Source organism: Schistocerca cancellata, chromosome 2, assembly GCF_023864275.1.
Source record: "Schistocerca cancellata isolate TAMUIC-IGC-003103 chromosome 2, iqSchCanc2.1, whole genome shotgun sequence".
In the NCBI taxonomy this organism is placed as follows: Eukaryota; Metazoa; Arthropoda; class Insecta; order Orthoptera; family Acrididae; genus Schistocerca; species Schistocerca cancellata.
This window is the reverse complement of record NC_064627.1, coordinates 575,781,697-575,794,156: the sequence shown is the minus strand read 5'-3', so window position 1 is coordinate 575,794,156 and position 12,460 is coordinate 575,781,697.

The window sequence follows — 12,460 nt, the reverse complement described above, 5'->3', positions numbered from 1 at the left end:
AAGCAACAGTGATCCCATTATTCAAATCTTAGCCACGAGCTGTTCACTTTTCCTGTATTTTAATCACTTAACTGAAACAATTTTTGCACTTCGATGTCGAATTAGGGAAGAATGAACGACAACACCGCGACTTCTATTTTCGGAAATACGTCTTTGTGAGTATTGCATGGATTAGTCTACATTCTTTCAAGAAAATCTACAGCTTGTTGCCGAATAATACATCATTTACGGTTCTTGTGAATCTATTGGTCAAAGTTCTTAATTATATAGCGTTGCTTCTTTAGATACTTGTTTGTAGTCTTTAGACTGTCAATCTTCAAATATCGATTGTATACAGTCGCGGATGTTTATAGATAGAAAACTTTGATGATTACTTGAACATAAGCTTTTCCGTATTTTAAAATGATTTTTGATCGACATTAGCCGTTCGATCTGGAATACTTTATTTGTAAATATGAAGATAGTCGGAGTTACTTTCTTACGATGAATATCATAACGGGCGATCGAAAGGTTTCCGTTCAAGAGTCGTATAATTCAGAGTCGGTATGCGAATCAGGCAAAATAGCCGTGAGCATTAAGACGATCATCTCACCGACGCACATGGTTGAAGACACCCGTTGTTAAAACACAGCACCCGTCTGCGTGAAGAAGTCCACCCTTAACCACCTGGAATCGTCGACCGGCGTGATTATTGCATGGGGAGAGATCAGGACTATAGGACGGGGGCTTGAGTGTCTCCCACTTGAGTTGGAGTAACTTCTGCATTACGATGTTTGCATAGGTTTTAATTCGTGAGTGGTGTGTCTGAATATGGTCCCTATTTTGTTGTTCGACGGAACTCGATTTGCACATTAGTTTTAGAAAACTTCTCGCTTGTTCTGTCTGATAGTCATAGCGCCATAATAAGGTAAAGCAGAACCATAAAAAAACGGAATACATCGCTTTAGCTAATTACGATACCGTATCAGATAGAAGAGCCGGTAATTTTCGTGAAGCTAGAGTACGAATAGGGTTTTGCACGAACAACGAAGTTGTCAGACACACAACTCATGAAATAAAAACCATTTACACCACCAGGGAATTATAAAATCTAATGTGATGAGTATGAAACCTTCTATTAGGACACAAACAGGTAGATGTTTCTCCACCAGATTCAGAGAGCACACAAACATACTCGAGAACTGTAGACATTCATTTAGTGAACATCTTCGAAACTACAAACATAACTCTAGCAGCATCGAGGAACCTTTAAAAGGAATACTTAGGGTAGAGCAAGACAGATTAATGGACGCTCTAGAAGAAATCAGAATTTAGAGTGTTTTCAAAGAACAACCACAATACATACTCAATAAACAAACAGACCTTAGCAATAAAAAATTTCTCGATTGTTTTAGTCAGTTACTCTAATGTATTATAAGAGCACACTTTTAGATGTGTCAAGCTGTCGTGATATACACAAAGTGCTAAAAACTGCAAAACTGCAGTATATAAAATCATATACTGATGTGCGTATTACGTTGTTATCTCTGCCTAACGTCAACCTACATGTCAAAATCCTTGGAACTGTTGGAATGCTAACTGTTGTGTCTAGACAAGACAGCCTAGACACAATGAAAGGAAGCCGAAAGGCACGCGCTTAAACTCACGCAGGCTGGCGTGAGGTCTGAAACAGGATACGTAATGAATGCTATAAAGAAAAGTACGTAGCTTCAGGAATACTTAACTTTAATCCACATTTGTAGAACATCGCTCTTGATGATACATTAATAGAATCTCAATATCTATACTGGTAATGGCGCCTTGCTAGGTCGTAGCAAATGTAGCTGAAGGCTATGGTATCGTCTCGGCAAATGAGAGCGTAATTCTCAGTGAACCATGGCTAGCAACGTCGGCTGTACAACTGGGGCGAGTGCTAGTACGCCTCACTAGACCTGCCGTGTGGCGGCGCTCGGTCTGCCATCACTCACAGTGGCGACACGCGGGTCCGTCGTATACTAGCGGACCGCGGCCGATTTAAATGCTACCACCAAGCAAGTGTGGTGTCTGGCGGTGACACCACACTAACAAACTGCAAAATTGTTTGTATGTACTATTAATCCCACTTTACGATGTCCTCATTACGTTGCATTGCGTTTTGCAGGTGCCTGACAATGGCACAACGCTGAAATTGCAATCGTAAAATAAAACATTAACAGCTAAAAGCAAGTAACAAGCCATAAAAAATTACACATTATTTCTCACATATACAGGCTGTTAGTAAACGATATCGATACAATTAGCGGGGGTGTAGAGGGTGTTGTGAGAAACAAATCAAGGATGGGAATCCGTGTCTGGAAACATCATGCACTGACACTATAGAGCGTCGAAGTTGCAGATGCCGGCGCCTGTCTGTAGGCTACCCCTTTAGCTGACGAATCGTAGGCAGAGCGTCTCGCAATGTTGTTTGGTGTTTTGTGATTGCGACTGATTGCCACGATAGTCAGTGGAGAAGCTCGTGGTAGCTACTGCCTAGACAGACCTTGTCTCCTGTGAATGCAGTTCTGTGTCACCTTAGTCAATGAAACCTTCGAACACACGTTTAAATTGACAGTTTATCTTTCTCCTGGACCCCTCGAAAATCTCCACCTTTTCCAGCACACTGGAGAAAAATAAACTGCGGATGGAAACACGTGTCTGAAATTGACATTCACTGAGGAATGAGAGCATCGCATTCGTAGGAGACAAGGCGGCTTTACGCAACAACTAGCTCTATCTTCTCCACTGCCGACCACAGCAAGCGGCCCCGAACCCTGAATAACAAACAACGTTGCGAGATGTTTCGCCTACGGTCCGCCAGCGAACGAAATCATGTTTGCTGACGAACGGATGGCCTAGCGACAGGTGCTTGGGCCTATAGCTTTGATGCACTGTAGCCTCGTTGGATGACGTTACTAAAATATGGGTTCCTAACCTGACCTTGTTCCTTACGGCACCCTTCGAAAATCCTCAAAATTTGTCGGTATCGTGTTGTAGGACCATTTATATTGCTTCTCCGTCTACATAATTTTGAACAAAATTTGCATACCGAACAATTTGCACTGTCATCAGATTTCGAACATCCTGCTCTGATATAGCCTACTCAGTCTATGTATAAAATGGCGGGAATTGCAAAATAGCCCATGTTTGCGCCAACTACAAAGACATCGCTGTGAAGGTTGGGCAATTGTCTTAAGTATAAGCAGTCATGGAATCGAAAATGTGCTGTATCCTGTTGGTGTCAGAATCAGAAATTCAAGATGGCCGACCGGGGTTACCGGCATAGGCTCAATGATACCATAATACATAATGGCGACCGAATATACTGGACCCTGGAATATTAGTACAACCTCAGTGACGTCAGAAACCAAAATAGCGATTGGAGATGGCCACCTGTGTTTTCCTCCAGCCTGATGTCAGACTCCAAGATGATGGATACAGTATATGCTGGAAAAGCCTGCATTGTTGCCAATCACTTCTTCACTGAGTTTAAAATGGTCAGAAATTCAAATTGTCCATTTTTTTTTGAGTCTTCACTCTTCCGACTGGTTTGATGTGTGCCCCCAGTAATGCCTCCTCGTGCCAACCTTTTCATCTCACAGCAGCACTTGCAGCTTTGAGGGTTGTATCCCACCAAATCTCTGTCTTCTTCTACAGTTCTATCCTCTAAGCTCCCTTTAGTACCATGGAAGTTTCTCCCTGATGTGTTAACCGATATCCTGTCATCCTGCCCCTTAATCTTATCAGTGTTTTCCACATATTCCCTGCCTCTCATAGTCTGTGGAGACCCTCCACATTCCTACATTCCTTACCTTATCAGTCCACCTAGTTTTCAATATTCTTCTGCAGCACCACATCTCAAATGCTTCGATACTCTTCTGTTCCAGTTTCCCACAGTCCATGTTTCACATACAATGCTGAACTCCAAACATACATCCTCAGAAATTTCTTCCTCAAATTAAGATACTAATATACTTCCTTTGCCCACGAATGTCCTTTTTGCCAATGGTAGTCTGCTGTTTATGTCTTCCTTGCTCCGTCCTTCATGGGTTATTTTGCTGCCTAGGTAGCAGAATTTCTTAACTTCATCGACTTCATGATGACCGACTATGATCTGAAGTCTCTCGCTTTCTCATTTCTGGTACTTCTCGTTACTTTCATCTTTTTTCCATTCACTCTCAGTCGATCTCCGTGTCATGAGATTGTTCATTCCTTTCAACAGATACTGCAATTCTTCTTCCCTTTAACTGAGAATAGCAATGTCATCAGTGATTATTACTATTAATATCCTTTTACCTTGAATTTTAGTCCACTGTTGAGCCTTACTTTTGTTTCGTCATTGCTTCTTCGACGAAGAGAATAAACAGTATGAGCGACAGATTAAATCCCTGTCTTACATCCTTTTTGATCCATGCACTTCGTTCTTTCTCCATAGCTTTTCCCTATTTTTCACATGATTTCGAACATCTTGCACCATTTGACATTGGCAAAAGCTTTTTTCAGATCGTTATATCCTATAAAAGTGTCTTGATTTTCTTTAGTCTTGCTTCAGTTATCAAAAGAAACGTCAGAACTGCCTCTCTGGTTCCTTTACATGTCCTGAAGCCAAACTGATCGTCATCTAACAGATTCTCAATTTCCTTTTCCATTCTACCATTTATATTATTCTTGTCAGCAAATTGAGACCAAGAGATGAATACACTAAGCAGATTCAGAAGGATGTAGGTTGCGGTAGGTACCGTTAGATGAAGAGGCTTGTACAGGATAGAGTAGCATGGAGAGCTGCATCAAACCAGTCTCAGGACTGAAGACCACAACAACAACAACAACAAGTGACTTGTATTTCTGTATTCCTGAATTTCCCTGAACACTTTTGCAGTTCCTTCTTTCGTCGATCAGCTGAAGTATTTCTTCTGTTACGTGATTGATTCCCAGTTACCTTCCTGCTACCTAAGTTTTTGGTTTCAACTTCTGTGATTGCCTTTTTAGAGATGTCCATTCCACTTCAACTCAACTGCCTACTGATCTAGTCATTATCGCCATGGCTATAGCCCACTTCTCTGCCCACTGATTCTTTCTGTGTAGTCTCTTAAACTCTCCATTAATAACATATTGTAACGTGAGTCTATATCTACCCCTTGGTGCGCTTTACAATCCAATATATGATTTCGGAATCTCTTCCTAATCATGATGCAATCTAAATGCAATCTTTTTGTCCCTCGCGGACTTTTCCAGGTATACCTCCTCCTCTTGTGGTTCTTGAACAGAGTATTCGCTGTTAGCATCTGAAATTTATTGCAGAACTCAGTTAAGTCTTTCTCCTCCCTCATTCCTACTACCAAGCACAATTTCTCCTGGAACAATTTCTTCTACCCCTTTCCCCTAGAATTGCATTCTAGTCCCCCCATGACTATTAGATTTTCATCTCCCTTTACGTACTGAACTACCCGTTCAGTATCTTAATATACTTTTTCTGTCTCTTCATCATCTGCTTTCGACTTTGGCATGTATATCTGAACTATTGTTGATGGTGTTGGTTTGCTGTCGATTCTGATGAGAACAACCCTCTCACTGAACTGTTCACGCTACCTTCCTATTCATAATGAATCCTACTCCCGCTACACCGTTTGCCGATACTTCTGACATTTTCCCTATGGTCGTCTGACCAGACATCGTTGTCGTCCTTTGCATTTCATTTCACTGACCCCAACTGAATCTACGTTAAGCATTAGTATTTCTCGTTACAGATTCTGTAGCTTTCCTATTTCTGAAATTCCAGGCGCTGACTCATAGAAAGTTACCCTCTCGTTGGTTATTCAGCCTTTTTCTTGTGGTCACCTCCCCTTTGGCAATACCTTCCCCTAGACCCACATGGGAACTAGTCCAGAATTTTTTACCAGTGGAGAAATCATCATAACACTTTTTGAATTACAGGTCACATGTCCTGTGGATACACTTTATTTATCTTTAATGCAATGGTTTTCATTGCCTTCTGCATCCTCATGTCATTAATCATTACTGATTCTTCCGCCGTTTAGCGGCAGTTTCCTACCCCAAGGACAAGAGAGTGCTCTGAACCTCTTTTTGTACCTCCGCCTTCTTTGACAAGATCGTTGTCAGAATGAGTATAAATTCTTATGCCGTTACTGATGGTTTTTGCTCGAGATTTAAGCAGTGGCAGGTTTCGAACCAGGGACTGAAGACTTTTTGGTTACTACTCAAAGACACTACCCCTAGGTCACGGGTGCACTATCCCACACGCATTTCATACAGAACCATCTTAATTCAAATTCAGTTTGGAATTAAAATTGCAATTCGAATGCAAATTCCAATTCAGTGCAATTCAAAAATCAGGAGCCTACTTTCCATAAGATAAAAATGTTGTTAGTCTTGCTGTGAAAGTTTAAACAGTTGCCTCTTTGACGTTAAAGTTGAAACAATTATCCCCAGCCCTCTGACATCACACTTGAAGTAATTTTCGCCGTAAGTTTGGAACTGGCTTCCCTTAGGGTTAAGTCCACTCAGTGTGCCATTACCACCTCAGAGCGCGCAACAGACAAGTGAGTTCTGAACGCCACCAATCACGTAGCCAGTTTTCGCAGCACCATCAGCCAATGGCAGCCGCTGCTGTGCGTAGTGCTGCGCCACGCTGGGCTGGTTGGGGGCGCAAGCATCGAGTCCCATTCGCCCTGGAGTTAAGCCACTGCTCCGTGACCAGAGACGCCGCACACGTAATGCCAATTCAACTGATTAATGAGAAGTACAGAATAGGAATTCCACTTTTCCCCTGTTGTATATTTATGGTGGTACTGCAGCCACAGGCCAATGTGTCCGGCCGGCCGCGGTGGTGTAGCGGTTCTAGGCGATCAGTCCGGAACCGCGCGACTGCTACGGTCGCCGGTTCGAATCCTGCCTCGGTCATGGATGTGAGTGATGTCCTTAGGTTAGTTAGGTTTAAGTAGTTCTAAGTTCTAGGGGACTGATGACCACAGATGTTAAGTCCCATAGTGCTCAGAGCCATTTGAACCATTTGAACCAATGTGCCCGGAGTCAAAAACGACGACCGATTCTGCAGAGGGGGCCCAAAAAAATTGGGAAATGTACATTTTTCATTCTGAGAAGCGGGTGAGGGACAGTGGCTCAGAAACATTAAGAAACAAAGATTGTGTTATAAGACGAAGAATTTATGTGTACGATGGATGGCAGCCATTACACTTGCAGTAACCTAGTCAGTTACCCAGTTCCATCAAACATGTGAAGTTGTATGCTCTGGACATGAATCAACAACATTTGAGAGCAAAAATGTTTTACATAAAGTGACAAGGTGAACGCAGCAGATTACATATGACAGGGAAATACGACGTTTTTTGCAAGATTAGTGCTCGACATCCCACTTGTACACTACATTTCAAGGCGAAATAGATTCTCTCATCTGCAGGAGAGTGCAACATCATTTAGTCGACGTAAAGCGTAGCAGAGGCTGCCGAACGGAGAATGACGTGAAAGAGTACTAGCTGCGTAGCGAAAGTGTGGTTCACGGGCTCGAGTGTTCACGAGTCCGATACTCCAGGCCGCATGTACCCTGCCAGGCAGACAGCAGGCCACTTTGTGACTGCAGCCGGCCACGGCCACGAATCAGAAGTCGCTTACAGTGCTGCAAGACATAGAGAGGCGAGAGTCGGATGCTACTGATTTGTGAGAGGTTTTCGCACTTGTAAGCGATTTGTGTGGAAGCCTACTTCCATTTGCTGAAAAATCATTGAATGTATGTTTTCGATCGATATTTCTTGTAGTACTTGCTTCATAACAACTCCAACTGTATAACTGATTGTACTAATTTTGTCTACGTTATCTCCTTTAGAGTACACGGAATTTTACGAGAACCATTCGAACAAATCAAGTCTTCCATCCACTTATCCTGTACTCGAAGAAGTCAAAGAACCACCCCCTTCTAACTGTCAAAGGTTTTCATGATCATTTTACGCTATTTCACACATTTATCTGTACTTCATCTCTCAAGAGCATACCGTTTACGTATTTAGTTGGTGATATAGCTTTAACACTATCAAAGTCTGGAGAATGATATTGTTGTCAGTGTTCGCGTAATTGAGAGATGCCTATGGCTTTAATCAATGGCTTCGGTAAGCTATCAGCTTATCATCTATCACAGCTTCTTACAGTTTGTAATTACAAAAAAAGTATATTACCAATAAGAATCTCACTGGCCAACGCAAAGAAACCGAACTTCTTGATGGAAAGAGACGTGTGCAGGCATCAGGGTTTGAGGCTTGAACTTAACAGCTTGCTGCTGATATTGTACTAAGATCGTGAAAGGAAAACTAGCTCACCTCTTTGTTTCGCAGTATCTGTCAAGCACACGGAGAGAAATGTTTGCATATTGCATGTGGAATCTCACCAAATCCTGCCACCAGCTCAGAATCGCTCCAACTACGAAAAACGAAACGATTCAGTGTATGTCCAAACTGCCTAAAACTGTATCAGACATGATGGAGAAGATTCTTTTGGAATTTTGATACAGCGCCACACAGTAGGGCATTCCCCGCAGTTCATCTACATATAACCGCAACATCCTACACCCAATAGCACACAACGTAGCAGATACCAGAAGTGCCATGACTGTATGTATCAGACTACCATCACAGTGAAGTATTTACTCCCACAAACAAAATGTAAGACGATTCAGTCCTTCTACGACAATCACCTGTCATGAGATAATTGTCTGTCTTGTACATCGTTTGTTTACATTGTATATTATTTCCGATGAATGTGGGTGTGATTCCTTCAAGGTCAAGGAAGGAGATGGTCATGATAAGAGACGACTGCCGTTACGACTTACATGACATTCTACAGACCGATTTACGGTTGTCAGCAGATCTAGCAGAAGGAATTCTACAGCAGTTTCTCCCGGAGGTAGCTGATATACACACACCAGAAAAAGTTTTGCGTCACCTTGGTTCCCATAACTCCCGAAGATAGACGTTGACTGGGTGTGGATATTGTATCACAGACACAGTCCCTTTGACTGTTCAGGGATGTCACTACACCCGCCCAAAGATGTAAACAACCATGCATGAACAGCGACCATTGGACGGAGGGGGTCCTACAGCCGATCAGTTCCAGCCATTCCACCAGGAAGGAGGTACACAGCTCATGTTGTCTGTAGTTCAACCATGCCTAGACGGTCAATGCCGCAATTCGATCACGTCCGCATTGTTACTTTGTACCAGGAAGGGCTCACAACAAGGGAAGTGTCCAGGCGTCTCGGAGTGAGCCAAAGCGTTGTTGTTCGGACATGGAGGAGATACAGAGAGACAGGAACTGTCGATGACATGCCTCACTCAGGCCACCCAAGGGCTACTACTGCAATCGATGACCGCTACCTACGGATTATGGCTTGGCCGAACCCTGACAGAAACGCCACCATCTTGAATAATGCTTTTCGTGCAGCCACAGGACGTCGTTTTTCGACTCAAACTGTACGCAATAGGTCACATGATGCGCAACTTCACTCCCGACGGCCATGGCGAGGTCCATCTTTGCAACCATCACACCATGCACCGCGGTACAGATGGGCCCAGCAACATGCCGAATGGACGGCTAAGGATTGGCATCACGTTCTCTTCACCGTTGAGTGTCGCGTATGCCTTCAACCAGACAAGAATCGGAAACGTATTTGGAGGCAACCCAGTCAGGCTGAACGCCTTACACATACTGTCCAGCGAGTGCGGCCATGTGGACTTTCCCTGATGTGGCAATATGTGGGGCCGACGTATGCCGCTGGTGGTTATGGAAGGCATCCATACGGCTGTACGATACGTAAATGTAATCCTCCAACCTATAGTACTACCATATCGGCAGCACATTGATTTGGCATTCGTCTTCATGGACGACAATTCGAGCCCCCGTCGTACACATCTTGTGAATGAATTCCTTCAGGATAACTATATCGCTCGACTATAGTCGTCAGCATGTTCTCCCGACATGGACCATACCGAACGTGCCTGGGATAGATTGGAAAGGGCTGCTTATGGATGACGTGACCCACCAACCACTCTGAGGGATCTACGCCGAATCGCCGTTGAGGAATGGGACAATCAGGGCCAACAGTGCCTTGATGAACTTGTGAATAGTATGCCACGACGAATACAGGCATGCTTTAATGCAAGAGGACGTGCTACTGGGTATTAGAGGTACCGGTGTGTACAGCAATATGGACCACCACCTCTGAAGGTCTCGCTGTATGGTGGTACAACATGCAATGTGTGGTTTTCATGAGCGATAAAAAGGGCGGAAATGATCTTTATGTTGATCTCTATTCCAATTTTCTGTACAGGTTCCGGAACTCTTGGAACCGAGGCGATGCAAAACTTTTTTAGATGTGTGTAGTACGTTTACACACAAACGCTGTAATTTTGAGGTGCAGAGGTAACATCAAAGTGATAGAAAACTGACGGATACTACCTCCATTATCAGCATTTTAATCAGCACAATGATCGTGAACACAGTTTCACAGACTGTTGCTATGCTAGCGGATGTACTGTTCCGTTCAGTCTCCGACACTTAGGTTTGAGAAAGTTAATATTTCTGCTTTTCTCTCGCTCTCTGTCCTTTTCCTTTTTTCTTTTTTTAGCGACCTTTTCGCTTCCCTCTTGCCCCACTCTCTGTGGTTTTCTGGTTTTATCAGTTCACTCAAGAACGGAGTTCGATTCGATTTCTTGTTTACAAAAAGTATGCTCTGCCTGTGAATGGATTTCTTTCCTTGTCCGCCTCAGGTAGGGCCTCAAGCCTGTCCATGTGAGCTAGTCCTCAGTCTAGCAACTGAAAAGCTTTCTGAGTTAAAATTAGCTCGTTTTCTAAAATTTAAGGCCATTTTTGTAGTAATTTATGTTTCGAAAATTTGCTTGCAAATTTGGAAATTAATGTATGTAAAAAGTAAAAACCTCTGGTAAAATATTCCCCGTCCCTCCACGATGGTCCCAGGTCCACTCCCTACACTAAACAAGTACCGTGGATATTCTCTGGAGTATATGTGGACGGGACGATTGACCTACCACGCTACTACTGACACCACTGCTGTGAAGAAACGCTGCACTCTACCAGCAGTCAGTCCAGTAGCCCAGTCAGGAGCTTGTGCCATAGACTTCTTGTAAAATGTTGAAGCACGATTGTGACGCAATGAAAGACAATACGGTGAACAACTTGTGCCAGAGGTCAGGGAGTTAAGGAGCGTTTTGGTTTCTCAGGGTCCTCCGCAGCCTAATGTAAACCATACGATCCCCTCTCTTACTAAATGAATACGACACGGTATTATTGAAAGTAAAACGACATACGCAGTCAAAAACCCTGTGCTATAATCATGCGCAGTGAAAGGGCTCACTAAAAGTAACTCTGTAAAAAAGAAGAAAAAATTGGGATTGCGGGGCAATGTGTAAAGCGGAAGATAGCATTGACAAACAATCACAGGAGACCCCTTGAGTGCGAGGTCGCCCCACATATTGTCTGCCATACAACCACAATATTGGCTGCTAATAGCAGCAGGGGGCGGGACTGGATGTATCGAATGGCGAGTGCAGTGTGAGGCTAGGCAGCGTAGTTGAACTGCCTAGTCGTTGACTAACTCACAACAGTGCTACAGTGCTAGTGGTGTTGATACAAAGCAGAACAATGGCAACGATAAACAGAACAAACATTACATTATATCTACAACAACAGTTGCTTAAGTTGACATTTCGTCAGAAAGGAACCCAAGAAATTTCACATAGTGAGAAAGAAGTGGCAGATAAGATATTAGCGTTTCTGCAAGATAAGTCAGTGGAATGTGTGGTGCCGTATAAGCTCGACTGTACGGACAAAGTACATAAGGAGTACAGTGATGATGAAACGTGCTTAACAAGCGAAAGTAATGCTGAAACGGGTCATCCGTGTCGGACAGGAAATAGCATATCCCTCCTCCAGTGAAACGTAGTTAAGGACAATCGTTGTCCAAGGAGCGGCTACTAAGCATAATTATGTACATGGAAGATCATCTGCAGCATAGTAAAAACAATTATGAGCATATTTCGAATAAGTGAGCAGCAATATGACCACGTAGCCGTTTAGTGCGTAAGAAAAACTACGGATATTTGAGAGAGCACAAGGCGCACTTGATACAAAAGTTGGTGTTTGCGCGTTTCGAGGAAGTTCGAAACAACTTACAGGATGTGCGTGACAGTGAGCTACTACGTTATGCACAACGAATTGCGAGCGACGTTAAGTTACAGCGATTTCAAGGGAAGTAGTGGATGGTTGCATAAGTTCAAACAGTGCTACAGAAGTGCAAGACACAAGATAACGAAATTTCAGACAAAGCGTCAATTTGACGATGCACAGCGAACTGAGGAATCAGCCCGAATATTTGTAGATGAGAGAAACAAACTTTTGTAAT